Source organism: Cervus elaphus, chromosome 30 (genome assembly GCF_910594005.1).
Source record: "Cervus elaphus chromosome 30, mCerEla1.1, whole genome shotgun sequence".
NCBI classification, from domain to species: Eukaryota; Metazoa; Chordata; class Mammalia; order Artiodactyla; family Cervidae; genus Cervus; species Cervus elaphus.
In genome coordinates, this window is record NC_057844.1 from 25,591,068 (window position 1) to 25,617,144 (window position 26,077).

Consider the following 26,077-nt stretch of genomic DNA (forward strand, 5'->3'; position numbering starts at 1 on the left):
CTTCTATGATTTGTTCGTTATCCAGAAGCGTGTTATTTAGCCTCCATATGTTGGAATTTTTAATAGTTTTTTTCCTGTAATTGAGATCTAATCTTACTGCATTGTGGTCAGAAAAGATGACTGGAATGATTTCTTTTTTTTTTTAATTTACCAAGGCTAGATTTATGGCCCAGGATGTGATCTATTCTGGAGAAGGTTCCATGTGCACTTGAGAAAAAGGTGAAATTGATTGTTTTGGGGTGAAATGTTATAGATATCAATTAGGTCTAGCTGGACCATTGTGTCATTTAAAGTTTGTGTTTCCTTGTTAATTGTCTGTTTAGTAGATCTGTCCATAGGTGTGAGTGGGGTATTAAAGTCTCCCACTATTACTGTGTTATTGTTAATTTCCCCCTTCATTCTTGTTAGCATTTGCCTTACATATTGCAGTGCTCCTATGTTGGGTGCATATATATTTATAATTGTTATATCTTCTTCTTGGATTGATCCTTTGATCATTATGTAGTGTCCTTGTCTCTTTTCACAGCCTTTATTTTAAAGTCTATTTTATCTGATATGAGTATTGCGACTCCTGCTTTCTTTTGGTCTCCGTTTGCGTGGAATATTTTTTTCCAGCCCTTCACTTTCAGTCTGTATGTGTCCCTTGCTTTGAGGTGGGTCTCTTGTAGGCAGCATATATAGGGGTCTTGCTTTTGTATCCATTCAGCCAGTCTTTGTCTTTTGGTTGGGGCATTCAACCCATTTACATTTACGGTAATTATTGATAAGAATGGTCCCGTTGCCATTTGCTTTGTTGTTTTGGGTTCACGTTCATACAACCTTTCTGTGTTTCCTGTCTAGAGAAGATCCTTTAGCATTTGTTGAAGAGCTGGTTTGGTGGTGCTGAATTCTCTCAGCTTTTGCTTGTCTGTAAAGCTTTTGAATTCTCCTTCATATCTGAATGAAATCTTTGCTGGGTACAGTAATCTGGGTTGTAGGTTATTCTCTTTCATAACTTTAAGTATGTCCTGCCATTCCCTTCTGGCCTGAAGAGTTTCTATTGAAAGATCAGCTGTTATCCTTATGGGAATCCCCTTGTGTGTTATTTGTTGTTTCTCCCTTGCTGCTTTTAATATTTGTTCTTTGTGTTTGATCTTTGTTAATTTGATTAATATGTGTCTTGGGGTATTTCGCCTTGGGTTTATCCTGTTTGGGACTCTCTGGGTTTCTTGGACTTGGGTGGCTATTTTCTTCCCCATTTGGGGGAAGTTTTCAGCTATTATCTCCTCGAGTATCTTCTCATGGCCTTTCTTTTTGTCTTCTTCTTCTGGGACTCCTATGATTCGAATGTTGGGGCGTTTCACATTGTCCCAGAGGTCCCTGAGGTTGTCCTCATTTCTTTTAATTCTTTTTTCTTTTTTCCTGTTTCATTTAGTTCCACCATTTTATCTTCTACCTCACTTATCCTATCTTCTGCCTCCATTATTCTACTGTTAGTTCCCTCCAGAGTGTTTTTGATCTCATTTATTGCATTATTCATTTTTAATTGACTGTTTTTATTTCTTCTAGGTCCTTGTTAAACATTTCTTGCATCTTCTCAATCCTTGTCTCCAGGTTATTTATCTGTAACTCCATTTTGTTTTCAAGGTTTTGGATCATTTTTATTATCATTATTCTAAATTCTTTTTCAGGTAGATTCCCTATCTCCTCCTCTTTTGTTTGGCTTGGTGGGCATTTTTCATGTTCCTTTACCTGCTGGGTATTTCTCTGCCTTTTCATCTTATTTAGATTGCTGGGTTTGGTATGGCCTTTTTGTATTCTGGTAGTCTGTGGTTCCTTTTTATTATGGAGGTTTCTCCCAGTGGGTGGGGCTGGGTGTTTGGCTTGTCGAGGTTTGCTGGTTAGAGAAGCTTGTGTCGGTGTTCTGGTGGGTGGAGCTGGATTTCTTCTCTCTGGAGTGCAATGGAGTGTCCAGTAGTGAGTTTTGAGATGGGTCCATGGGTTTGGTGTGACTTTGGGCAGCCTGTATATTGACGCTCAGGGCTATGTTCCTGCGTTGCTGGAGAATTTGTGTGGTATGTCTTGCTCTGGAACTTATTGGCTCTTGGGTGGTGGTTGGTTTCAATGTAAGTATGGAGGCTTTTGGATGATCTCTTATTAATTAATGTTCCCTGTAGTCAGTTCTCCAGTGTCCTCAGGTTTTGGGCTTAAGCCTCTTGCCTTGGATTTCAGTCTTATTCTTTCAGTAGCCTCAAGACTTCTCCCTCCATACAGCACTGATAATAAAATTTCTAGGTTAATGGTGAAAGGATTCTCCACTGTGAGGGACACCCAGAGAGGTTCACAGAGTTACATGAAGAAGAGCAGAGGGAGGAAGGAGATAGAGGTGAGCAGGAGGAGAAAAAGGGGGATTCAAGAGAGGAGAGACAGATCTAGGTTGTACTCTGTTCCCTAAATGTTCTCCGCAGCCCAGAATACCCACAGAGATTCACAGAATTGGATTGAGAAGAGAAGGGGGAGGGAGGAAATAGAGGTGATCTGGGGGAGAAAAAGGAGAATCAAAAGGGGGAGAGAGTAATCAAGCCAGTAATCACACTCCTGAGTAAAAATGGGTACTGAAGGTTGGATTCTTAAATGTCCAAAATTGATATCAAATACTGAAAAACAAAGATTAAAAATCTAGAGTAGAGGTTAGACTTAAAAATACAATAGTAAAAAACCACAAAAACACACAAAAAATTAAGAAATATATATGGAGTTCACTTTAAAAATAGGGTTCTTTTTTTTTTTTTTTGGCCAGGTTATAGTGGGTTATAAAAATGAAAATTAAGGAATAATAGAGGAATAATAGAGGACTTAAAAGAAAATAAAAAGGAAAAAGGAAAAAAAGAAAGAGAAAAAAAATTTTTAATTAAAAATTAAAAAAATAGTAGTAAAAATATATCTAGGAATTTCTCTGGAGCTGTTGCAGGCAGTGTGGGATCAGTTCAGTTTCAGATAGCTCCTTGTTCGAGCTTACACTTCTTGCTATCTATAGGCCCCTTCCAGTGTAGTCGGTGTTAACTACAGAGATTTTAATCTCTTGCACCTGTCACTTCTGAAGCGGTTCCCTTTGTTTCTTTGGCTTCTGTTTGAAGGTCTCTTCAGTGTCTAATTTCCGCCCTGACACACGCGGGTGGAGGTGGTCTCTTGTTTAGGTTCTCTTGTTCAGTCGTGCTGTGGGGAGGCAGGGCGCTGCAGACAAATATCACTGGCCTGTGTGGGGAGCACTCGCAGTTTTCCGGCCACACTGGGTTTGCCCTCGCTCGGGGTGGGTGTGTATGCTTTCCCCATCTACACTGCTCAGGCTCCAGGCTGCTCTCCAGGGAGCGGGCCCTGCGTTGTGTGGACTTCCCAGGCCTAAGCTGCTCAGATTCAGGTTTTTGGGTACTCCACAAAAGCACAGACTCGGTTGGGCCTGCGTTTTGTGCCTTCCCTGCCCGAGCAGCTCAGGCAGCCAGGAGCTTGACGGGCGCACTCTCCCAGGGTGTGGTGCGCCTTATCCCCTCCCCGTCCCCGCCTCAGTTTCCCTGCGCACCGGTCACGGGTGCGCCTTGTGTCCCTTCTGGGAAGCTGATTTCTGGCTGCGACCCTCTCAGCTGATGTCGACCATCCAGAATCTCAGTAAGTCTTTGGTTAGAAGCTGGAAGCCCGTTTGCAGTTTGGTAGGGGATGCCGTCTCTGGGGCTGAGTTTGCCCCTTTCCCCTCCCCCCTGCCTCCAGCCTCTGGTAGGGGATGGGCCAGTCCGCCACCGGATAGCTCTTCTCTGGTATTTGCTCAGTCCTTCGTTCTGGGAACCAGCGGGTAGTGCCTAAGTTTAGGGCTTTTCCCAGGTTAATTCTCTCTCTCTCTTGCTATCCCACAGTTTAAGTTGCTATCTCACGTTAGCTCCCTCCAAATGCCCTCAGGGCATTCGGCCCGGTCCTTACCCTAAGCAATGCCGCCGCTCTTCTCTGTTCCGCCCCCACTTGCTGGTGGCGGATGCGAGCGTCTGGGGTAATTTTCTGCTGGGAGTTGCTTTTAGGCATGTAATCTGTGGGTTTTATTTATTTTTCCTCCCAGTTAGGTTGCCCTCTGAGATTTGAAAACTTCCCCCAGACCCGCCAGTGAGAGGGTTTCCTGGTGTCTGGAAACTTCCTCTATTAAGACTCTCTTCCCAGGACGGATCTCCGTCCCTAACTCTATTGTCTCTCTTTTTATCTTTTATATTTTGTCCTACCTCCTTTCAAAGACAATGGGCTGCTTTTCTGGGTGTCTGATGTCCTCTGCTAGTGATCAGAAGTTGTTTTGTAGAGTTTGCTCAGTGTTCAAATGTTCTTTTGATGAATTTGTAGGGGAGAAAGTGGTCTCCCCGTCCTATTCCTCTGCCATCTTAGTTCCCTCCGCAGGCCAATTCTTTACCAGCTGAGCTACTAGGGTACTACTAGTACCCTGCTAGTACTTAGTAGAGTAGTACTAGTAGTACTGCTTAAAGTACTACTGTAGTAGTACTATATACTACTTATATCATCAAAGTTGATCTTCTATCAAGTCCCAGTATTTTCCTGACAAGAATGCAAGAGGTCTTTGCAAACTGAAGAAAAGTAAAATTGCTTAGTTGTGTCCGACTCTTTGTGACCCCATGGACTGTAGCCCACCAGGCTTCTACATCCATGGAATTTTCCAGGCAAGGGTACTGGAGTGGGTTGCCATATCCTTCTCCAGGGGATCTTCCCAACCCAGGGATCAAACCTGGGTCTCCCGTATTGGAGGCTGACGCTTTACCATCTGAGCCACCAGGGAAGCAAATGCATAGCTACAAAGGAAAATTTCTTCTTTTTCAGTTGCCAAATAGGCAATCTCTTTGGGATTGGGCAAATTTTTAATTACTCCTAGACTAATTAGCATTTTATATTAATAATGATTAAAATTTCACTAAAAAATTAAAGGAAAAAAACCCTCAAGTGGGATGGACTGAATAGATCCTGAAATTATCCTGCTACTCTAAAATCTTAATTCCAGTAGGGATTTTCTTATTTCACACAGTTTCACTGAAAGTATAAACAGCTAAAATATAGTCTATGCTGTAATTTCTAACTAATGGTCCCATTTTTGCCTCTAATAAATCCTAATGTGATAATGATAGACTTGCCTTTTGCTAAAATCCCTTCAGCAAATTTCAAGTTTATGCAACTGAGACCAAAAGAAAATTGAATTTTTTCTGCAAGGGAGACTGTAAAGCTAATTTCTCTAATGCTGTATGAGTCACGTAAGCCACAGTTAAAAGATTATATGTATTCAAATTTCAGAATTCTAGTGATTACTTAGCTTTCCTGATAGTGCTTCAGAAAGAGAAGTAGCAGCCAATTCTATTTTAGGGGACAGACATATCGTATTAGTTTAAAGAAGGTGATTTTTTTTCCCCCACAAAACACCAGATGGTCACTACCGAAATCAGAATGATTATATTCTTTGCAGCCAAAGATGGAGAAGCTCTATACAGTCAGCAAAAATAAGACCGGGAGCTAACTGTGGCTCAGATCATGAACTCCTTATTGCAAAATTCAGACTTAAATTGAAGAAAGTAGGGAAAACCACTAGGCCATTCAGGTATGACCTAAATCAAATGCCTTATGATTATACAGTGGAAGTGACAAATAGATTCAAGGGATTAGATCAGATAGAGTGCCTGAAGAATTATGAATAGAGGTTTGTTACACTGTACAGGAGGCAGTGATCAAGACCATCCCCAAGGAAAAGAAATACAAAAAGGCAAAATAGTTGTCTAATGAGACGTTATAAATAGCTGAGAAAAGAAGAGAAGCTAAAGGAGAAGCTGGAATCAAGATTGCCGGGAGAAATATCAATAACCTCAGATATGCAGATGACACCACCCTTATGGCAGAAAGTGAAGAGGAACTAAAAAGCCTCTTGATGAAAGTGAAAGAGGAGAGTGAAAAAGTTGGCTTAAAGCTCAACATTCAGAAAACTAAGATCATGGCATCCGGTCCCATCACTTCATGGCAAATAGATGGGGAGACAGTGGAAACAGTGTCAGACTTTATTTTTTTGAGCTCCAAAATCACTGCAGATGGTGATTGCAGCCATGAAATTAAAAGACACTTACTCTTGGGAAGGAAAGTTATGACCAACCTAGATAGCATATTGAAAAGCAGAGACATTACTTTGCCAACAAAGGTCTGTCTGGTCAAGGCTATGGTTTTTCCAGTGGTCATGTATGGAAGTGAGAGTTGGACTGTGAGGAAAGCTGAGCGCCGAAAAATTGATGCTTTTGAACTGTGGTGTTGGAGAAGACTCTTGAGAGTCCCTTGGACTGCAAGGAGATCCAACCAGTCCATCCTAAAGGAGATCAGTCCTGGGTGTTCGTTGGAAGGACTGATGCTGAAGCTGAAACTCCAAGACTTTGGTCACCTGATGCGAAGAGCTGACTCATTGGAAAAGACCCTGATGCTGGGAGGGATTGGGGGCAGGAGGAAAAGGGGACGACAGAGGATGAGATGGCTGGATGGCATCACCAACTCAATGGACATGAGTTTGAGTAAACTCCGGGAGTTTGTGATGGACAGGGAGGCCTGGCGTGCTGCGATTCATGGGGTCGCAAAGAGTCGGACATGACTGAGCGGCTGAACTGAACTGAACTGAAAGGCAAAGGAGAAAAGGAAAGATATATCCATTTGAATGCAGAGTTCCAAAGAACAGCAAGGAGAAATAAGAAAACCTTCCTCAGCAATCAGTGCAAAGAAATAGAGGAAAACAATAGAATGGGAAAGACTAGAGATCTCTTCAAGAAAATTAGAGATACCAAGGGAACATTTCATGTAAAGATGAGCACAATAAAGGACAGAAATGGTGTGGCCCTAACAGAAGCAGAAGAGGTGGCAAGAATATCCAGAAGAACTGTACAAAAAGATCTTCATGACCCAGATAACCATGATGTCCACCAGAGCCGGACATCCTGGAATGCAAAGTCAAGTGGGGCATCACTACGAGCAGAGCTAGTGGAGGTGATGGAATTCCAGTTGAGCTATTGCAAATCCTAAAAGATGATGCTGTGAAAGTGCTGCACTCAATATGTCAGCAAATTTGGAAAACTGAACAGTTGCCACAGGACTGGAAAAGGTCAGTTTTCATTCCAATCCCAAAGAAAGGCAATGCCAAAGAATGTTCAAACTACCACATTATTGCACTCATCTCACACGCTAACAAAGTAATGCTCAAAATTCTCCAAACCAGGCTTCAACAGTAGGTGAACCCTGAACTTCCAGATGTTCAAGCTGGATTTAGCAAGGGCAGAGGAACCAGAGATCAAACTGCCAACATCCGTTGGATCATCGAAAAAGCAAGAGTTCCAGAAAAACATTTACTTTTGCTTTATTGACTATGCCAAAGCCTTTGACTGTGTGGATCACAACAAACTGTAGAAAATTCTTAAAGAGATGGGAGTATGAGACCACCTGACCTGCCTCTTGAGAAATCTGTATGCAGGTCAGAAGCAACAGTTAGAACTGGACACGGAACAACAGACTGATTCCAAATTGGGAAAGGAGTTCGTCAAGGCTGTATATTGTCACCCTGCCTATTAAATGTATATGCAGAGTACATCAGGAGAAACAGTAGGCTGGATGAAACACAAGCTGTAATCAAGATTGCCAGGAGAAATATCAATAACCTCAGATATGCAGATGACACCACCCTTATGGCAGAAAGCGAAGAAGAACTAAAGAGCCTCTTTATGAAAGTGAAAGAGGAGAGTGAAAAAGTTGGCTTAAAACTCAACATTCAGAAAACTAAGATCATGGCATCCAGTCACATCACTTCATGGCAAATAGATGGGGAAACAATGGGCAGTGACAGACTTTATTTTGGGGGGCTCCAAAGTAACTGCAGATGGTGACTGCAGCTGTGAAATTAAAAGATGCTTGCTCCTTCGAAGAAAAGCTATCATCAACCTAGATACTATATTGAAAGCAGAGACATTAGTTTGCCAACAAAGGTCCATCTAGTCAAAGCTATGGTTTTACCAGTAGTCACGTATGGATGTGAGATTTGGACAATAAAGAAAGCCGAGCACTGAAGCATGAATGCTTTTGAACTGTGGTGTTGGAGAAGACTCTTGAGAGTCCCTTGGACTGCAAGGAGATTCAGCCAGTCCATCCTAGCGGAGATGAGTCCTAAGTATTCATTGGAAGGACCGATGCTAAAGCTGAAACTCCAATACTTGGGCCACCAGATGCGAAGAAACAACTCATTGGAAAAGACCCTGATGCTGGGAAAGATTGAAAGTGGGAGAAAGGAACGACAGAGGATGAGATGGTTGTATGGCATCACTGACTCGATGGAGATGAGTTTGAGGAGGCTCCAGGAGTTGGTGATGGACAGGGAAGCCTGGCGTGCTATGGTCCATGAGGTCGGAAAGATTCAGACACAACTGAGCAACTGAACTGAACTGATGGACATTTTTCAGGATAGATGTGGGACATTGTCTCAGGAGTCAGAGAAACCTCTTTAAAAAGAGAAATAGGGGTCTTCCGTGGTGGTTCCATGGATAAAACTCTACACTCCCAATGCAGGGGGCCTGGGTTCAATATCTGATCAGGGAACTAGGTCCCACGTGCTACAACTGAGACCCAGCACAGCCAAATAAGTTTGTTTGTTTTTAGGAGAGAAACAGGACTGTTTGGACTGAGGGTGGAGGAGGTTCCCACTGTGTCTGGCCTTGTTGACCATCCTCAAACAACTTCCAGAGATTAATGTTTTGGGATCAAAACTAACTCAAAAAGAAATCAAATATAAACTCCAAGGATAAAAAGGAAATAAAGAGACTCTCCGACTCACCTCCATAGGTTTGCCACTCTAACCATAGCTTCTAGAACAGTCCTGGGCCCATGATAGACACTCAGTAGTGTTCTGCAATGCATGCATGAATGCATGAATACAAAAGGAGTTGCTTCCTTGAATAGCTTGCTAGGAACTACTGACCTGGAACCACGCCAGAGGGCTCTGTACAAAGATACATGAATGAAATAAAAGGTACAAGCAATGAGATGAGAGAAAGGGTTTGTTGACTCCTTGGTATTAAGCACCTTCTTGAATATGATGGGCATGAAAATGCAATAAATAGGAGAGTAGCAGAGAATGAAATGTTTCTGCTTATACCTACTTGAATCCACACCATCAACCAGACGTCCATGCCCAGAACACAGAATACCTTGGCTGCCCGAAGCTCAGAGTCCTAACAAAGCCTGACATTTGGAGCCCAGTGAGGCATCCTCTGATGAATTATGAAAGACAAAAATTGAATTTAAAATAGATTTGCCCAAGAGGATGGTAGAGTTGTTGAATCTTGAACTTTCATACCAGTTGTCTAGTAAGAGACTCCACATGCGCCTTCAGAAAAAAAGAGGTACTACTTTAGAAAAAATGCATGAATTGATATATGAGCACAGAAAGCTATTTTATATACTCTGTTAAGTTTCTTTTTCGAACATCACCTTTTGTGAAAGTTATAAACCTCAGAATTGCTATTATAAAGAAAAAGAAGAAGAACATTTTCCTCTGAGGATACAGCCCTCAGTAAGACTGTCTTAACACCAGTAAAGAAGTTGATCTGGACCAGCAGAGTGAGCCTGGCCTTAAGTGCATCTTTCCAACATTCCTAACAATGCCTGTGTTCCGTTTAGCTGAGGGTCTCCATTTCCCTTGGAGAGTGAGGCTTTGAGATTTAACACAAATCTCCCAGGGAGAAGTCACACTTGAAATGATACCAATCTTTTCTACTAGGATAATTATCAGAGTGGTCAGGGGGACAGGGAGCTAGAGTCTGACAGCAGAGGAATGGGCCTGAAGGTGGGCTGAGGTCAGACTCACTAATTTACACTTTGCTTGGAACTGGCGCCAGGCGTCTTCAATGTTATCAAGCCCACAGTGCCCCCTGCAGGGCAGAAGGACAGGAATTTTGGTTGTTTTTTGTTTTGCTTTAGGTTATGCAATTGTCAAGTACTATTTTGTTAGAAATAGGATAAGGAGATATAGACTATGAATTGTCTTAATCTTCCAAAACAGTGGGAATTTAGCTTTGCCAGCTTGAATTTGAGTTTGCAAAGCTTATAGTCAGCGAAATCAGTACAGTCTGAGGAATGACAACCTTTTCTTTCAAAAAACAAAGTCCTAAAAATTTAAATAATCTTAGAGAAAATATATAACCCACTTCCCTTCCTTTTAAGAGATATATTTTGCATCTTTATAACTTTTATGAATTTTAATTCTGTGTATGCTTAGCTTTAAATGGTTATATGTATTCTAAATGTCATTTAATATTTTTTTTTAATCGAAGTTTCAATGGCTACACAGGTCTGTTAAGTTGCTGGATAATAATTTACTTAATCAGAGTTTTGTGCCTTGACACTTTGACCGGTATTTAATCTAAATGACATATATGAATGATTTGTTTCCCTTTCAATTAGTTCTTTAAGGTAACAGGCATAGTGACTAGTGACAGACGCACAAACTTTGGAGGAAGAAAGGTTGAATTCAGACCTTGACTTGACTGCATTTAGACAACGCTCTGTGGGGATATTAATTAATCTTTAGGAAGCTCAGACATCTCTTTTTTGTAACAAGGCTGCTGCTGCTGCTCCTGCTAAGTCGCCTCAGTCGTGTCCGACTCTGTGTGACCCCATAGACGGCAGCCCACCAGGCTCCGCCGTCCCTGGGATTCTCCAGGCAAGAGTACTGGAGTGGGTTGCCATTTCCTTCTCCAACGAGGCCAGTGAGACTTAAATGATAAAACACAAATACAGCCTCTGACACATGGTAGCGATGTAATAATAGCATGATGAAAGACAGCTATTGTGCTGCAGCAATAATTATTAACTCTCAAAATTATTAAGTAGAATACCTTTCCTCATTCTCCACTTCTAAACCGCATACAGCCAGTAATCCAGTAAAAACTGGATTTACTCACAGACTTGAGATTATAAGATGAAGTGGGTAAAATTAGTTTCATGGCTATTAATAATAACATATTTCTGTTTGGTTAACACTGGTTTGGCTTCCTTTCAAAAGGATTCATCATCTTTTGTGTCCCGGCTACAGCTGTTTGAGGTACATTGGTCATCAAGCGTCTGGGTAGAAACCTGAGTGCATGTCTGGGCTTGTGGGTGAGGGGATTTACAGAATATTCTGGGAGAAGGGAGGTAACCGGAGAGGCTTTTTCTTTTTTTCCATGAGCAGCAAAAGCAAAGCAAGCCCTTGACAGCTGTTCTCTCCCCAGCCCTTTCCTGGCTCCTCTGGCAGTCATAGCTTCAAGGCCAATCCTTCACGTTCACTGTCTCAGAAACTCTGTAGTACATGGACACAACTACATCACAGTTCAGTTCAGTCGCTCAGTCATGTCCAACTCTTTGTGACCCCATGGACTGCAGCACGCCAGGCTTCCCTGTCCATCACCAACTCCTGGAGTTTGTTCAAACTCATGTCCATCGAGTTGATGATGCCATCCAACCATCTCATCCCCTGTCATCCCCTTCTCCTCCTGCCTTCAATCTTTCCCAGCATCAGAGTCTTTTCCAGTGAGTCGGTTCTTCAAATCAGGTGGCCAAAGTGTTGTAGTTTCAGCTTTAGCATCAGTCCTTCCAATGACTATTCAGGTCTGATTTCCTTTAGGATGAACTGGTTGGATCTCCTTGCAGTCCAAGGACTCTCAAGAGTCTCAGCAACTCTGTAGTACATGTACACAGCTACGAATGTACATGTACAAACTACATCACAAATCACCAAAAAAAAAAAAAAAAAGGTTGAATCTAGATTTACCAAAGTGTTGAGAACAGCAGTTTCAGTCTTGAAGGGATTCAATTCTTAGAAGGTCCTCAAGAGAAGTTCTGCTATCATACAGGGTTCAAATAGGAGATCTGTTACCTTCTTGACTGGAATATCTAATGAAAAGCTGAAAACAAACATCTGTATTAGCTCAAGATTGCAGTTAAATGGAAAGCAAAATTTAGAAAAATAAGACCCTGATACAGATTAGTTTACAGGGGTCATATAACATTATCAGTTCTGTAAATAAATAATGCCCCTGGCCAGAGTGAATAAATAGGAAGCATCTATTTTTGTATTATAAATGGCAATAGAAATGAAGATATTCACACTTACAAACGGAATGGCCACTCTAGTACCTCAATCTAACTAAAGCATAAAATAAAATGTAAGAAATCTAGAAAAATAAATGTTTAGGTCAGTCTTTACTAACTGAAGTCATGGAGTAATACTGTCCCTTCTGAGCACAGTAATAATTCACAACCCAGCCCCTAAAGTCAAAGCGATGTGTTGAGTAAGTCTTGTGTGACATTGGAATCTCTTCAGTGAGATACGATAAACGTTTCTGGAAATGTGGTGTCAAGGATGTCATGAAGTGAAAAGCTTTGAAAAAGAAATTATTTGACAGATTTAAGCCATTCTAAAGGGAAGTTTGCAGTTCTACTGAGTAGATTAAATTTGACAGAAAGTTTTAATTCAGAAACATTTCGAGGAAAATAATTTTGAAACCCTGAGATAGATGGCAACATCTAAGGTAGTCAAGTCCTGAAGCATAGTGACCCTTACCCACCCAAACACACACGCGTGCACACACACACACACACACATACACCCCACCACCATGTACTGCAAACATACATGCAAGTTTTTAAACATGTCACAGACCACCATGAATGGGAAAGAAATGTTTCAGTGCCTGGGAGGCCCAGTGGGTGACCTGAGCTTGGAAAACCCTCTGCTCTCTCTGCTCCCACTGGCCTCCTCCTCATCATGGACTCATTGGGGGTAGGGTGGGGTGGGGGGACAGCGGGTATGGAAAATAGGAGCACCTAACAAGGCAGTGGGCCTTGCTTCATCATCTTGACAAGGGTCACTAAATAAGTCTCTAGAGTTATCTTCTTTGAATGCTGGCCCTCTAACAATACATTGGGCTTGACTCCTTATATTGGCAGATGGTAAATGAACAGAGTATGTACCTATATCTCTAGCATATGGTATCAGCCTTTTAAGAAATTAAGTCATCTAAGTACTTTTCTGGTAAAGCTATGGGTTTTATTTTATGCAAATCAACTCCCTTTCTTCCTTCTCCTGTGCTATACCACAAACTTGCCAGGGTAATTTATTCTCTAGATCCCTCTTAAAAGACAGAGATCTGAGATCACATTGATTCTAAAGAAATATCAGGACTTCCCTGGTGGTCCAGCAGTTAAGACTCTGCACTTCCACTTCAGGAGGCACGGTTTCGATCCCTGGTGGGGGAACTAAGATCCCACATGCCTCATGGTGCAGCCAAAAAATTAAAAAAAGAAGAAGCATTAACTGAAGGATATTTCCTGTAGTTAGTCCTGTAGACCTAAAATGCTTCTTTTTTAATAAAGACTGTCTACCCAAATACCACAAAATAAATTTTTGGGAGAGACTCCTTCCTTCTACAATCGTGGGCTCCTACCCTGCTTAAAGCAAAGATGGAGACTTGGTACAGACCCTGCCCCTCTAGGAGCGCACACTAAATCACTGCACACATGCTGCCTTACTGCCCCGACTTGAGTGTCCTCTTGTCCTTCCATTCATTTCCTCTTCTGGGCAGCACAAAACTTCCTGCAAAGTTTCAGACCACAGTGGCTGAGGGATTAAAAAGGGATATGTACTAGTGGTAGTTCTTGATCTGCTGCAAAAAATAAAGCAAAACAAAGGAAAAGTTTCATCAGTTCAGTTCAGTCCAGTTGCTCTGTCGTGTCAGACTCTTTGCGACCCCATGGGCTGCGGCACGCCAGGCCTCCCTGTTCATCACCAACTCCTGGAGTTTAGTCAAACCCATGTCCGTTGAGTCGCTGATGCCATCCAACCATATCGTCCTCTGTCATCCCCGTCTCCTCCTGCCTTCAATCTTTCCCAGCATCAGGGTCTTTTCAAATGAGTCAGTTCTTTGCATCATGTGGCCCAAGTATTGGAGTTTCAGCTTCAGCATCAGTCCTTCCAATGCATATTCAGGACTGATTTCCTTTAGGATGGACTGGTTTGATCTCCTTGCAGTCCAAGGGACTGCCAAGAGTCTTCTTCAACACCACAGTTCAAAAGCATCAATTCTTTGGCGCTCAGCTTTCTTTATAGTCCAACTCTCACATCTGTACATGACTACTGGAAAAACCACAGCTTTGACTAGACGGACCTTTGTTGGCAAAGTAATGTCTCTGCTTTTTAATATGCTGTCTAGGTTGGTCATAACTTTTCTTCCAAGGAGCAAGCATCTTTTAATTTCATGGCTGCAGTCACCATCTGCAGTGATTTTGGAGCCCCCAAAAATAGAATCTGTCACTGTTTGCACTGTTTCCCCATCTATTTGCCATAAAGTGATGAACCAGATGCCATGATCTTAGCTTTCTGAATGTTGAGTTTTAAGCCAACTTTTTCACTCTTCTCTTTCACTTTCATCAAGAGGCTCTTTAGTTCTTCTTCACTTTCTGCCATAAGTGTGGTGTCATCTGAATATCTGAGGTTATTGATATTTCATGCTTTTATGATATTTCATAAAAGTTTCATGCTAGATGTTAAAATGCAGGCTTTATAGTAGCTTGAAATCCTTTCGAGGAAACAGAGAAATTAGTAGGCGATGGATTATAAATAGGTGGAAAGTGCTTTGACATGAAGGATAACACTACCTTCCTCAGGACTTTCTGACAATTGAGAAATAGAAGGGAGAAAAGATTGCCTGAGACATATCATGACTTTAAGGGATTTGAAGAGAACGGACACAGGAACTGTGTCTCCAAGGTAACTGTGCTCAGTAACAATGGTTCTAAATGTGTGGTCCTGGATCAGCTGGACTGGTACCTCGATCAGTATCACCTGGGACTTTTTAGAGACATTCATTCTGGGACTCTACCTACCTAGGTAGATGATTCTAATACTTGCTAAAGTTTGAGAACCACTGGAGTTAGATCTTGGTGGGGCTTTCATTTCCATGTTTTACCACCCATAGTGTGTTTGTGTGCGTGTGTGTTTAAAATCTTAGAAGATAATAACCTTTAATTGTTTGCTTGTTTTGATCCATGAATGGAGGGAATAATAAAAATGAAAGTGGCATCAGTAAATAACAACCAGTGATCTTAAAATGATACCTTGGCCATCTGATGCAAAGAGCTGACTCACTGGAAAAGACCCTGATGCTGGGAAAGACTGAAGGCAAAAGAAGAAGAGGGTGGCAGAGGATGAAATGGTTAGATAGCATCACCAACTCAATGGAAATGAATTTGAGCAAACTCCTAGAGACAGTGAAGAACAGGGAAGCCTGAAGTGCTACAGTCCATGGAGATGCAAACAGTCAGACACAACTTAGCAAGGGAACAACAACAATCTTAAAATGATAGAAAAAGGCCAATAGGAAAATATGCAAATTGTTTTATATATTCTTTTTCTTATCAAGTAGGAGGCCCTGGAAAATCTGTTGATGTAAAAATCATATTTATTCTCATTTGGAAAGAACCTTGGGAACATCTGGTACCTTCTCATTTTACAGATGAGCAACCTGATGGGTAAGGACTTACTGACACACCTGTGAAACAGAACTTCACAATCCGGGTTCTGAGGAAGAGGGACCACAGGTAAAAGCTCAAATTGAGTAGATATTCTTACTTTGAAAGAAAAATAAAATATTTAACCACATTCTATGAAATTAAATGGCTTAATTAACTGTCTTCCCCATCTCCTGGCTGCTTCCAGAGGCTGGTGGCTAAGACTCAGATCCTTAGAGGAACACATGCTCTCTCTGGAGGCCATGGATCAGCAGAGCAGACCGTGGCCCCAGCTGCAAGGCTCCCTCTGCCAAGGAAATGAAAGAGCCTTTTCACTCTCTACTTCTTCCCTCCCCCATGCCAGGCATGGCACCAGCTATAGCCCCCACCATCCTTCTGTGAATGCATGCCTCAATTCTGGAAGGAAATCCTAAGCAACTTGCCCAGGGAGAATTGCTCTTGAGTGAGTGAAAGAATAAACATTAATATAATTATTAACCACTATTATTTTATTTATGCACAATATCCTTCCTTCCTTCAGAAGGTATGTAAGGGGACACTTTGTTTTTAAGGGGTGGGTATCTGTCTTATCCTCTCCAGACCTCAACATCTTTACACAGCAACGGGTTGGAGAGTCAGACCTGGACCTGTGTCTCAGTCATTCCTACAGTGCTGAGTTCACTACCTTGAACACATTAGGAGGTCCATGAATATTTGGTGAATTACTGAATGGATGTGAAACAGGAACAGGGGAAACTGGCAGTGGAAAGCATAGGGAAATGTTCCCATTTGTCAGATGAGGGTAAGTTCCTAAGAGTTGAATCCTTTGTTTTGTACCTTTAGGAGTAAAGATTCTAAGAGTACATAGAGTCATGTTAGGATCACCCTGGAATAAAGCACAGCAAATGAGATCCATATGTGTCTCTGAGTCTGGGCAAAGAGATCTTCTGTATTCTCATGAAGGAAGGTACCTTGGGTTTGGAAATGTTCCAAGTCAGAGTCCAGACAATCTTCAAAACTGGGATGACTCTGGTTCCAGTTGAAAATGAAAACTCGGAGCTAACAAAAAAGGAACGGTGAGATAATAATAAGATTTTGAGACAAATTATGTTATATTCCATCATATAACATAGAAGGCATCTGCTAATACCAAACTATGAGAGCCCAATACCTATTACTCTGAAGAGGATAAGACTCAAGTGTCAGATAAACTTTCCCTTGCAATACTCCTAATAATTCTATTATTTTTCCTACTACCACTTCTATGATAGCTTTTAAGTGACTAAATGAATTAATACAATTTTCTTTTTTCATTTTGCCTGGGCCTCTTGCTATTTAAAGTCTTAATAAACAGTGAAGTGAAAAATATGTGGACCATTGGAAGAAAAAAAAAAAGATGGGAGGCAAATGACTTTGGAAGCAAATCAATAGCTGCTTTAACTTAGAAAATAATAGAGTATTTCAAGAACAAAGTCAGCAATTTCTTTTTTCTTAATCATCTTACTTGTGCTCAAAAAACTTTCATGCAACATAGTAAGATTTTATATTTTACCATCAGTAATATGCATCCCAGATTTGATGGACATGAGTTTGAGCAAGATTTGGGAGTTGGTGAAGGATAGGGAAGCCTGGGGTGTTGCAGTCCATGGGGTCGCAAAGAGTCAGACACAACTGAGTGACTGAACTAAGTAACTGATAGGAAAATTAAAACAAATATCATTAGTATACTAATAACTTGGACTTGTCTAAATATTAAATATCTCCAAGTATTAAATTTGACACATAGTAACCAATGGATTATCTTGACAAGATGTTTTAGGTTCTAACACTTTGATTTGCAAATCTTTCAGGCAAGGCATTTATTTTTTTTTTTTAACCCCTAAACTACATAAAGAAAAGGTTCATTTTAAAAATTACAAATTAGTCCATTATTTTATTTTATTTTATTTTTATTTAAATTATTTATTTATTTTACTTTACAACATTGTATTGGTTTTGCCATACATTGACTTGAATCCACTATGGGTGTACATATGGTCCCCATCCTGAACCCCTCTCCCAACTCCCTCCCGATCCCATCCCTCTGGGTCATCCCAGTGCACCAGCCCCGAGCATCCTGTATCATTAGGCAAGGCAATTAAATGACATATTAGAAATAACTTCCTATGGGCAAATTATTAAAAATAAAGACAAGTAAAATATCTTGGATGAGAATCATAGAGATCGTGGGGAGGTAATATTTTTGAAACTGAGTCCTCCTAAAACCAAGTTCCCTTACAGAGTTTATGAGTTCCCTTACAGAGTTTAGCCTCTTTATCCAAGACTGCTTTCTTTTTCTTGTCCCACCCCTGGTCCCCTCAGGATTGAAGTATTCCAAAAAAAAAAAAAAAGTGTGTTGGGGGGAGATTGAATAAAGCAGGACCCTGTGGGGCCTTCCAAGGTACATGTAAGTTTTCAGCCTTTTAGAGCTAATTTATTTTTGGAATTCAGCTGCATTCCAAATTTTAGCTGGAAATTAAGTTGAGTATCATAAATGGGGTCAGTACTTTACACATAATAGCTACTCAGATATTTGACTGATGCTTTAAAATTGCTGATCCAGAATTCCTATGCAGGCAGGAAGTTAGAATAAAGAGAGAGAGAGAAAATAATAAGGAAGTATAGAGGTATGCACGACAAGGGTGTTCTTGTGGTAGTGGTGCTGACGGTGGTGTGATTGTAGTGCGATAATTCTGGTGGAGGGATGGGATGAGCTTCCATGGTATTTCTGACATTTGAAAGATCTGAAAAGCAAAGAACTGTGGAATGCAAAGTCTATCTTAGAACAGCTGAAAGTGTGATGTGGCTGGAACACAGATGTAAAGAGAGGGAGGGTAGAGGGCTGAGGCGGAGATGGAAGGTCTTGGATGCCTTTGTAAGAGTTTAGATTTATTCTCCAGGCAATATTAAAGCTTTTAAGTGAAAGAATGAAATGAACAAATTATGTTTTAGAAAACTCTGGTCATGGTTGGGGAAAGAATTGGGTCAGAGAGACTAGACAGAGGAGGCTATTGCAAAAATCCTGGTAAGAAATGACAGTAGTCTGAACTAGGGAGGCCATTGTGGGAGGTTTAAAGACATTTCAAAAGTAGAATTCACAAGATTTGGCTGTTGATCCTGTGCAAGGAGTAAAGAAATCAGAGGATGAGACTTCACCTCCAAAACACTGGGCACTGTAAAGTGAGGTGATGTGTCTTTCGTCCACTCATTCCACAAATATTCATCAACCACCTATTCTATTGCAGGCTTGTGCTAGATTCTGGTGCTGAAGAGGTAAAAAGTGGGTAGATATTGATAGGCAGTTCTTGGGAGAAGAAACACATGAAGAGATGCTTGGCTTTCTTTGTGATCAATGTTGTCCATTAAGACAACAACAAAAAACATTTGGGGGGAGAACTGGCAGAATGATAAAGACGGAAAAGAATAATAATATCACAGTAACATATCCCAGTTTTATAGAATAGTGTACTCACACATACACACACACACACACGCAAACACTAATGTGCAGGAAAATGGAAAGTATATACACTAAATTATTTATAATGATTCTTCTCAGATAATGAGGTTGTGGTCTGGTGGCTCCTATTTAATTTCTTGTGCTTTTTTTTTTTTTTTTTTTGCATTTATCTGTATATATTTTTAATTTAACTACATATTACTCCTATAAGCTAAAAATAACTAATAATGCTATTTTCACTTTGGAAAAAATGATCAAGAGCATTGATAGATAGTTAAGAGGATAGTAAGAGAACAGTCCTGGGAGCAGGAAAGGTGAGTGGAAAGGGGTTGAAAGCATGGAGAGTGGAGAGAGTCACTAGCAGTTCAGCATCACGTGCAAGAGACAGCCCGGCATCGTGCCTGCAAAAGGTAAGAGGGAGGGACTTCCCTGGCAGTCCAGTGGTTGACTTCACCTTGTAATGCAGGGGGTGTGGGTTCTATACCTGGTCGGGGAGCTAAGATCCCACATGCCTTGGGGCCAAAAACACCAAAACATAAAGCAGGAGCTGCAGTGTAATAAATTCAATAAAGATTTTTAAAAATCTTAATGAATAAATAAACAGTCAAAAGAAATAGGTTAAAAAAAAGGGTAATAGGGAACTAGGTACAGCTCCTAATCAGGAGAAAGACCTGGTCCCGTGCACAGATCCATTTAGAGTCAGCACGGAGAATGAACTGAAGGGGGGCTGGTTAGTGTTTGGGAGATCACAGGACCTCCCATGGCAGGAGGACTCTGGTCAAGCTAAATGTTTAACCTTCCTGTGCCTCCTCTACCATGGAAATAAGAATAGTAGCTGCCTTACAGGGGGATGCATCATGAAACTAACGAAGGTCAGTTTTCAGGACTCTTCACTGTTATAAGTACTAATTTTGGTAATTGTGGTTTCCTTTTTTCTTTTTTTTTAAATTTTATTTTCCTGCGATAAGAGCACTTGACATAAGATCTATCATCTTAGCAAAATTTTAAGTGTACAACACAGTACTGTTAATCATGGGCACAATGTCCTAAGTAGATCTTTAGAATTTGCTCATCTTGCATAATTTAAACCACTTGTTGATTAACAACTCCCCATTTCCCCTTCTGCCAGACCCTTGTAACCATCATTCTACTGTCTGACTCTATGAATTTGACTATTTCGGGATCTCATACAAGTGGAATTGTGTAGTATTTGTCCTTCTGAGACTGGCTTATTTCACTTCTATAATATCTGTCTTCAGGTTTCATCCATGTTCCTCTATATTGCAGGATTTTTTTTTGGTACTTGTACTTTTCTGTTCTTTTTCTTTACAACCTCTAAAACCAGACAAGTTTCAGGCCTCGGGAAACTTGGAGCCATTTCTGGCAAGGCTTAGCATTGCGTTCACGGTGAAATGAGCTAATCTGTGTTGAGTGTGTGACACATGGTACTTTCCATAGGAGTGTCAGCTGCTTCTATTATGTGGAAGTGCAATATGGATGGTGGGTGTATCTAGGATGATCCCTGAGTGTTCTGGCTTGGGCTGCAGCAGGCTAGTTTCCCATAGACAGACTATTTAGTTTTAAAATGAAGGAATACTGGTTTAGTTTTGGATATGTTGAAATTTAAAGTGAAGATAAAATATTCAGTGAGTGTACAGAAGGAAGTAGGTCGTGAAATGGTTAGAGAGCTCAAGAGTTATTGTCCAGGCTCTAAGTTGTGTCTGACTCTGTGACTCCATGGACTGTAGCATGCCTGGTTCCTCTGTCCATGGGGATTTTTCAGGCAAGAATACAGGAGTGAGTTGCCATTTCCTTCTCCAAGGGATTCTCCTGACCCAAACCTATGGGAATCAAACCTTGTCTCCTGCATCGGCAGGCAGATTCTTTACCACTGAGCCACTGGGGAAACCCAGAGTGCTCAAGAGAGAGGATATCAATTTGAAAATTATCCAAATACAAAAAAATAATTAACCTCACAATTATGGATGAGAAGGTCCAGGGAGCATGTGTAAAATAAAAATTGAAGAGGGCTCAGAACAGAATCCTGGGAGATACTAATCTTTAAGAATGAGTCAGATTGTGATGGTGGTTACACGAATCTGTATAATTTCAAAATACTGTGCACTGCCCTCCCACACAAAAAGATTGCATATAAAAACTGGTGAAATCCAATTAAGGTCTGAAGTTAACAGCACTGTACTGGCGTAAATTTATTTTTTGATTATGTATTATGGTTATGCAAGATGTTATTTGGGGGAAAGTTAGGGAAAGAGTCCATGAAATCACTATTTTTGCATCTTCTTTGTTTTTATTTCAAAATTAGAAAAAAATTAAAAAAACAAAAAGCCTTGACTGCAACAGATTCACTGCAGATAGGGACGGACATACTCATTTATTAATAGATAAGGCTGACCCAAAGTTGTTGGATAATTTGGAGTAAGATATTGTGTGCTGACACTATTTTATGGTTTTCTTGAGCAGTGATCTCATTTCAGGCTAAGTTCTAAAGAATGCAACCAACTGCACAAGCTAAAACAACTGCGACATTCCTGCTACAGTCTGTCTCAGGTCAACAATAACCCTAAGACTTTATAGGAACAAAAAGAAAAGAATCTGGTAGAGGCAGAGAAGACTAGAGGGGAAAATTCTAAAAGGGAATGGATCTAAGAGAGAGAGAAAAGCACCTGTTCAACCCAACACTAGGTTTATTCCCAGACATTAAGAAACAGAAACACTTCCATAGAAAAATTAACAAAGAAAAAGTAAAATTAACTAGTTTTTCTTTGGAGTTGTTGTTGCTTTCAGAAAAATAGCATCATTAATAATCTTCATGTATGTGCTCAGTCGCTCAGTTGTGTCCAACTCTTTGCGAACCCATAGACTCTAGCCTGTTGGCCTCCTCTGTCCACAGAATTTTTCAGGCAAGAATACTGAAGTGGGTTGCCATTTTCCAGGGGATCTTCCTGATGCAGGGATTGAACCTTCATCTCTTGTGTCTCCTGCACTGGCAGGCGGATTACTTATTACTGCACCATCTGGGAAGCCCTTAATCATCTTTGGATGTGTCCTACTCTCACAGATCCTTGGGTATGTAAGGATTGTTTGAAGTGATTTAATGCTGTGCTCTCAAAACGTGGTCTGTGGACCAGCAACATGGCATTCCCTGGGGACCTGCCAGAAATATAGAATCTCAGGGCCCCTCCTTAGACCTATGGAATCTGAATCTGTTTATTTTTTAAAGCCTTCAGAGGAAGGCTTTGCAGTTCAGAGTTCAAGCTGTGCAAGCTGAAGAATTCAAAGCCCTGGTCCAGCCAATCCTGCCCTTCCACCACATTCATAATCATCAATAGAAAATAAAGAGGGCACTTCCTGCCACCATGGGAGAATAACCTCACATATGCAAGAAAGCAGTGGAGTAAAATTAATTTTTAAATTCTCTAGGAACAAAATCATATGAACTTTGCTCTTTATGAACTATTAGGTGGAGCCATATTAAAGTGCTTGTATCAGTGCTTTTGTTTGGATCTACACAGCAAACCCGGTGATAGTGAAGGAAAGGGAAGCCTGTCGTGCCACAGTCCACGTGGACACAAAGAGTCAGACATGACTTAGTGACTGAACAACAACAACAACCCAATATTTGCGCTATAGTAAATTTTAAAAATGAATTAAAATTTCCTCTGGTGGGGCTTTTTTTAAAAACATCAAGGGTTATATGATTCAGGACTTGTATTTTTTTGTTGTTGTCAGAAAGTTAAGGAATATCTCCCTTAAAAAGACAAATTCTTTTGACCATTTGAGGTTATGCTTAGTTTAATGCATTTCTTTCCAGAGAAGGCAATGGCACCCCACTCCAGTACTCTTGCCTGGAAAATCCCATGGACAGAAGAGCCTGGTAGGCTGCAGTCCATGGGATCGCTAAGAGTTGGACACGACTGAGTAACTTCACTTTCACTTTTCACTTTCATGCATTGGAGGAGGAAATGGCAACCCACTCCAGTGTTCTTGCCTGGAGAATCCCAGGGACGGGGGAGCCTGGTGGGCTGCCGTCTATGGGGGGTCGCACACAGTCGGACACGACTGAAGTGACTTAGCAGCAGCAGCAATGCATTTTTTTCCAGAAGTTTGAGATAATGCAGATGGTATGCATTATTCAAAAGACTGGAGTAGAAACATACTTTTATTTGCTTTCAGTTGGAACCAGTTATACTATATTAGTATTGAAGCTGATAACAGGCAACATTACTAAGTGAATATGCAATATTGCTTCCCAAGTAGCTCAAATGGTAAAGAATGTGTCTGCAATGCCAGAGACCTCTGTTGGATTCCTGGGCCGGGAAGATCCCCTGGAGAAGAGCATGGCAACCCACTCCAGTATTCTTGCCTGGAGAATCCCATGGACAGAGGAACCTGGCAGGCTACAGTCCATGGGGTCACAAAGAGTTGGACATGACTGAGCAACTAACACACACACACGCACATGCATTTTAGCTCCATGTTAGTATGTCTGTGCCTAAAGTATTAGAGAAACACAGCAACTCTCATGACATTTCTGGGCAGAGTAATCTAATTATAGATTTCCAAGTTGTTAGTGAACTTTTACAGACTGCATGGCATCTCAAAATGTTCTTTGTCTACGAAGGTATTAAATAAAGGACTTCAGGGAATAATAGGAAAAGGGTCACTTTGAGTTGAAAGTAGTGACTGTTCCAACACAACAAAACAAATATAGATGTGAAATTTCAGAACTTAAGGGCAAGGGGAGGAGGTAGGCTGTCCTCTTGCCACTTCATGTTAAAAAAAAAAAAAAACTTTTCATTTGACAAGTTGATTCACTTGCCTACATAGCATAGCAGATTTCTTCAAAGATTTTCACAGATCTGTAAAATGGAGAGAGTGGTACCCACAGGATGGCTCTGAGAGGGAAATGGCATAATATATATACAAAGTGCCCAGCACAGTGTGAGATTCCTGGAAAACACTAAACAGCTGTTAGTTTTCTTATGTGCAGTCCTCCAGTGTCTCCTATCTCAGTGGTAGCACCTGGAGGCACAGCCAGTTGGTTAATCCCCAATCTGAAAACTATGCTTAGTCCCTTCCCCTCCATATCTCCTCTCCACTCCCAAACTCCAGGGGACTTATTCAGTTCAGTTCAGTCGCTCAGTCATATCTGACTCTGTGACCCCATGGACTGCAGCACGCCAGGCTTCCCTGTCCAGCACCAACTCCCAGAGCTTGCCCAAACTCATGTCCATCGAGTCAGTGATGCCATCCAACCATCTCATCCTCCCTTGTCCCCTTCTCCTCTTGCCTTCAATCTTTCCCAGCATCAGGGTCCTTTCCAATGAGTCAGTTCTTCACATCAGGTGGCCATAGTATTGGAGCTTCAGCTTCAGCATCAGTCCTTCCAACGAATATTCAGTACTGATTTCCTTTAGGATTGACTGGTTGGATCTCCTTATTAGGGTAGATATAAGACTAATCATTCTGGGACTGCTGATTTAGTTTCACATATTCCTTTAATGGCAATAAAATAATTTTGTCCAAGGACCAAAAATGTTAATTTTAGTTTTTACATTATATACGTATTGTTTGTTGTTTAGTCACTAGGACATGTCCAACTCTTTTATGACCTCATGAACAGTAGGCCTGCCAGGCTCCTCTGTCCATGGGATTTCCCAGGCAAGAATACTGGATTGGGTTGTCATTTCCTTTTACAATATATGTATTACATGTGTGTGTATATATATAATATTAAAATCACCCAAGTAACTGCCAAGTAAAGTAGCTACCATTTATTCAGCATCTATTATGTTCAAATATTTTTAAAATTTAACAACATCTTAAATAGTGCTTACAATATGCCAGGCACATTTAATTTAATGGAACAATTTTTTTCCTAAGCACTTTACACACAGTAACTCATAAAGTAGTTATCATTACCTCATTTTACCTGTAAGAAAATGGTGATACAGATGGGTAAAGTAAATTTGCCTAAGATCACAGAGCTGACATGGGGACTCAGAGGTTGAACTCGGGTAGCTGGTTTTAGGGTGTGAGCTCTTAACCACTCCAAACTGCTGCCTCTTTGTAGGGTACAGAGTGTGGCATACATTATCTTTGATATTGGCCAGGACAGTCCTCCAAAGTAGTTATTGTTATCCCAGTTATGTATAGGTGAGAACTGAAGCTTTGAGCTTAAATTGCCTATGTTTATGTAGGTAGTAGGTAAGACTGGCAAGGATTCAAACATAAGCACATTTGATAGTTCATGATTCTATGTTTATTTTTGGAACTAAATTAAAGATACCCCTGAATTTCTAGTCTTGGTAAAATTTTCTTTACTAGGATGTTTCAGATTCTTTCAAAATATGTTACCCCTTGGGAATTAGATAACCAATGAGACACTATCTTATAGTAGGAAATTCTAACTTTTAAAAAATATGTATTTATTTTAGTTTACTCATTTGGCTGCTCCAGGTCTTAGTTGCAGCTTGCAGGATCTTTTAGTTGTGGCACGAGAACTCTTAGTTGTTGCATGCGGGATCTAGTTCCTTGACCAGGGATCAAACCTGGACCCCCTGCATTGGGAGCTCAGAGTCTTAGCCACTGGACCACCAGGAAGGTCCCAGAAATGCTAACATTTTAAAGTAAAAAATTCTGGTTTAAATTGTAGTTCTACAACTTACTAGCCTTGAGATTTTGATCATATTACTGAATGTTAATAAACCTCATTCCATACTATTTGGGGGAATTCAAGGATATGATAAGGAAACTACTCATACTGAAATATAGTAGTAGAAAATGTCAATTTCAACAAAATAATTCTGAAAACAATCTTTGGGAATCTTGGCTTAGTCAGATATTTGCTGTGTGGTTTAGAATATATTATATAAATCTTCTGAGCTTCCGTTTCTTCATCTGACAATTGCCTTCTTATTCCTGGTTCATAGAGGGTGAAATAAATGAAGTAGGTAAAATGACCAGTAGAGGACCTTCCATAGAGTTGGT